Source organism: Bos indicus x Bos taurus, chromosome 5 (assembly GCF_003369695.1).
Source record: "Bos indicus x Bos taurus breed Angus x Brahman F1 hybrid chromosome 5, Bos_hybrid_MaternalHap_v2.0, whole genome shotgun sequence".
NCBI lineage: Eukaryota > Metazoa > Chordata > Mammalia > Artiodactyla > Bovidae > Bos > Bos indicus x Bos taurus.
Genome location: NC_040080.1, coordinates 63,178,524 through 63,182,993, shown reverse-complemented (window position 1 = coordinate 63,182,993; position 4,470 = coordinate 63,178,524).

Genomic DNA, 4,470 nt, shown 5'->3' with positions numbered 1-4,470 from the left:
ATCCATCACCAACTCCTGGAGCTTGTTCAAATTCATGTCCATCGAGTTGGTGGTGCCATCCAACCATCTCATCTTCTGTCGTCCTCTACTCCTCCTGCCTTCAATCTTTCCCAGCATCAGAGTATATAATAAGACATCATAAATGTGGGAAGTGGATCTTGCCACAAGCAGTATGTGAGCAGAGTGAAGATAAAGCCCTGGGTTCCAGGAAAGACTTTTCCGGGAGACATGGTATCTTGTTCTACATCAGAGGTTAGGACGTGGTATATTGTTCTAGATCAGAGGTTGGCAAACTACAACTTGTATCTTGCTGCCTGATTTTGGAAAAAAAAGTTGTACTGGAACACAGCCATGCCCATTTGTATTTATGTATATTGTCTCTGGCTGCTTTCAGATTACAGCAGTAGAGCTGAGTACCTGCCATAGAACTATGGCAAAACCTAAAATGTGTGCTACTTTGTCCTTTATAGAAAATGTGCCAACCTATTTTAAGGTCAGGAGAACGGGCAGGGAAGTAAAGAGCGTTGCTTGTTTTAATTTTTTGTTTTTGTTTTGTTTTTTTTTAGTATATGCCTTTGAAAAATCAGAATTTTTCTGCATTGTCAAAATAACAAATGCTTAAAATTAACAATGTATCCTTAATCTAATACAAACTTATATTCGCAGTTCCCCAATTGTCCTAAGAAAAATACTTTTAGAGCTGATTACTCTCCAACCTGGATCCAATCCAGGAACCATGTGGTTATACCAGGTTATGTGTTTTAACTCTGTCTGGATTCCTTAAACAACCTCTTTTTGGTAACATTAATTTGTTGAAGAGAATAGGGTCAGTTGTCCAGAGAGTGGTCTTTTGAATTTGACTCCTTCTTGACAATGTCCTTTAACTTATTCTTCAAACCGCTATTTTTCCTAAACAAGATTAGATCTAGAGTCAGAGAGATTCTTTTTTTTTTTTTTTGTCATGCCATGTGGCTTGTGGGATCTTAGTTCCCCAACCTGAGATTGAACCCAGGCCCTCAGCTGTGAAAGTGTGGAGTCAGAGCCCTACCAGGGAATTCCCTGGAGTCAGACAGAGGGAAGTTAACCAGTTCTGGGAATAAAAGACATCTCAGGGGAGATGTTCTTTATGTTGTGTAACATTAGAACATAGGCCCAGTTGTCCCACTATTACCCTGATCTCTTCACTGTACACTTTCATCATTGAGAGGTTTTTGAAGCTGGCTAGGTGACAAATATGTGCCCTGAGAGAAGGGGCAGCTGGCAGTACAGATCTGATTGGTTACTGCTATACAAGAATAGAGACCCAACACTGCTCCTGACTTTTTTCAAAAACTTGTGGACATCCTAATGTTTATGCTAAATATCACAACTTTTAAATGTTGGCTCAATTTTTAAAATGTGGGCCAAAAAAAACATGGTTCACCAGTTTTCAACCTCTGTTTTAGGCTGAAATAATAGCATGAATAAAAACAATTGGAAGTGAAGGATATATTGAAGAAGGAGGAACGTGATCTGAAGCATAGAGTTTGTTGAAAGAAGTAATGGAAGACTAAAAATAATTTGGGGCTGATTCCTGGAAAGCATTGATATGGCAGGGAATTTGGACATTAGTTTTACAGATAAGTTCTTGAGAAGAGACGTGACTTGTAATTCATGGTTCTAGTGATGATAGAAAAACAATGAAAATTGGATGATAACATTAGTAAGCTTTGCACTAATTCACATGAGAGGATTAGAGCTTGAAATGACCAGGAAAGAGGACAGAGGAGGGGAGAAAAATCAACAGGTTAACTGACCTTGGTAACTGACTGGATTCACTCAGCCAAAATTTATAGCATAAGTATCAAGTGCTAGACTGGGTTCTGGGCATTTGAGATATACAAATAATTGTATATTCCTTGAAAGGAATTTGAAGCTTGGGTGACATACACTTGAACAAATAATGGGAAATACAGAATAGCATACTGCTAATATGTATGTTTAATGCAGTGGGACAATGAGGAGGAAAGGGGTCAACTCCCTACCCTACCCTGGTGGGATGCAGGAGGGAAGTCTTTCCAGGAATCACTAGAGCTGAGTTCCAAATAGGATCAGATATTGGCAGTGAGGAAAGGGACTAACAGTCAGATTGAGCATGTATTGTGAGTCATGAGCTAAATATTAAGCATCTAGTCATCCCAGCAGTTTTATAAAAAGATTATTATCATCATCACTTTCTATGTGGGGAAACTGAGACAAAGGACAAAGTTCATGTAGCTAATAATCAGAACTGGGGGACTTCCCGGGCAGTCCAGTGGTTAAGAATCAGCCTTCCAATGCAGGGGGCATGGGTTCAATCCCTGGTCAGGGAACTAAGATCCCACATGCTGTGGGTTGTGGCCAAATTTATTTTTTAAAAATCAGAACTAGGATTTGAACCCAGAATTCATTCCAGAGCCTGAGTTGCTAACCAGTGCACATAAAAAGGGACACTTAATTAAAGGTGAGTCACAGATAAAGACTGAGGTTTCTAGTCTGTGAGTGAGAGGACATGTCATTAACCTGAATAGCGAGGAGAAGATGATGAGCAGGTTTGAAGAATGAAGTAATGAGCTCATTTGGGGAAAAATGGGTTGGAAGTGCTTCCCCATAGAGGGGGTTGGCTAGAAAACAGAAATGTGGGTCTACAGCTTAAGAGCAAGAAGTTAGGGTTAAAGATGTGGATTTGGGAATTATCAAGAAATTCCAGGAATGATAGCAGCCACTAAAGGAGAGAACAGAAGGCTAAGAATTCTTTTTGTGTGTGTGTGTGTGTGTCTAATCCTTATACTTTATTCCTAAATGAGCCAAATATGACTTTAGACAATTGAGAGGATTCTTGAGCATTACAAGCTATTGCTGCATTTGGACTCCAAGTTATGGGAAATTTGCCCAGCCTTTATATAAACTTTTAACTGAGACTCAGTAGGCCCAAACCGACAAGCTGGTTTGGTCCCCAGAGACACAAACGGCTTTTAAGGCTCTTCACAGTGCTCTCTTACAGGCTCCAACTTTGAGCTTGTCCACAGGATCAGAGTTTAGTTTGTTACTGAAAAAAGGCTATGGCCACATTGCTTAAGGGTAATTGTTGCTATTGTTTTACTAATGCCTATAGCTCATAAGTTTACTAATGGGTGAAATTTTACTGTACTGACTTCTCATGATGTAAGTGGGATCTTAAACTCTAAAGTTCAGAGTGACAATGGCTCCATCTTTAAAGCTGCTATAACTCAAGGGATGTCAAAAGCTCTAGGAATAGAGTATCACACTGTTGCTTGAGACGCCAATCTTTCGAAAAAGTTGAAAAGGCTAATGACATTATTAAAAGACATCCATGTAAGCTAACTCAGGAAACACAAGACAGTTGGTTTACAGTTCTACCTGTAGCTTTAATGAGGGCTCGAACTACCCACTCCTCAAAAGAAGGGACTGTCTCTATGACAGACTGTTTTTGTGCACAGATATTGTCATAGATTCTGAAGCCTTAAAATTAACTATGTGACTCAGCGTTTAGTTTTTCAACAGACATTGCTGCTGCTGCTGCTGCTGCTGCTAAGTCACTTCAGTCGTGTCGGACTCTGCAACCCCATAGACGGCAGCCTCCCAGGCTCCTCCACCCATGGAATTTTCCAGGCAAGAGTACTGGAGTGGGTTGCCATTGCCTTCTCCATAAGGCTAAGAATTCGACCTTAGGGAATTCCAGAAGTAATCTGGAACAAAATCTGGAAAATAAGATGCATGATAAAGGTGGCTAATGCTTCAGCTTTTTTTTTTTTTAAGTAATTTTGAAGTAATCAATCATTTAAATGTGGCCCATAACCTAGCCATGAAGGAGCTCCAGAAATGTTGTGTGCAATGATAGCATTCCTGAAATAAGTGTAGGTTGAGATCATTTGGGCTCGGGTCCTCTAATTATTTGCTTTACTGGATAAACTACAGAGATCCAAGCCTTGTAACATCTGGAACAAGTTGACAAATTGGAAGGAGATAAGTTCCTGCATGTTCGATTTCCCCACATTAGCTTTTTAGTCACATAAAAGCAAATTTGATTAAGATCTAAGAATCTGCAGCTTAAAAAAAAAATCAGTATAGGGTAGAATTAGCTAGTCATTGGTTTTAAGGTGAGGAGACAGAAGGAACTTCACAAGAGAAAGAAGGAATGAGGCGGTGACTTAGACGTCCAACCCATTTAGATTGGGGCTATCTTACTGGAAGGACACAAGGATTAAAAAAATGGGTGGTTTAGGCAGGGCATACTGATAATAGGAGAATGTGTTTGAACAGATGGGGCACTGAAATTCCTAGATGAGATTAATTTGATGAAAGCAGTGTTTCAGAGATGTTTAAGTGGCGAAACTGGGGCACCTGGAAGGCCACTGTAACAGCGTGAAATAGGTGATATGATGGAGGAAGCAATGATTGATGAATGATGGATATGGCAGAAAAGAAAAT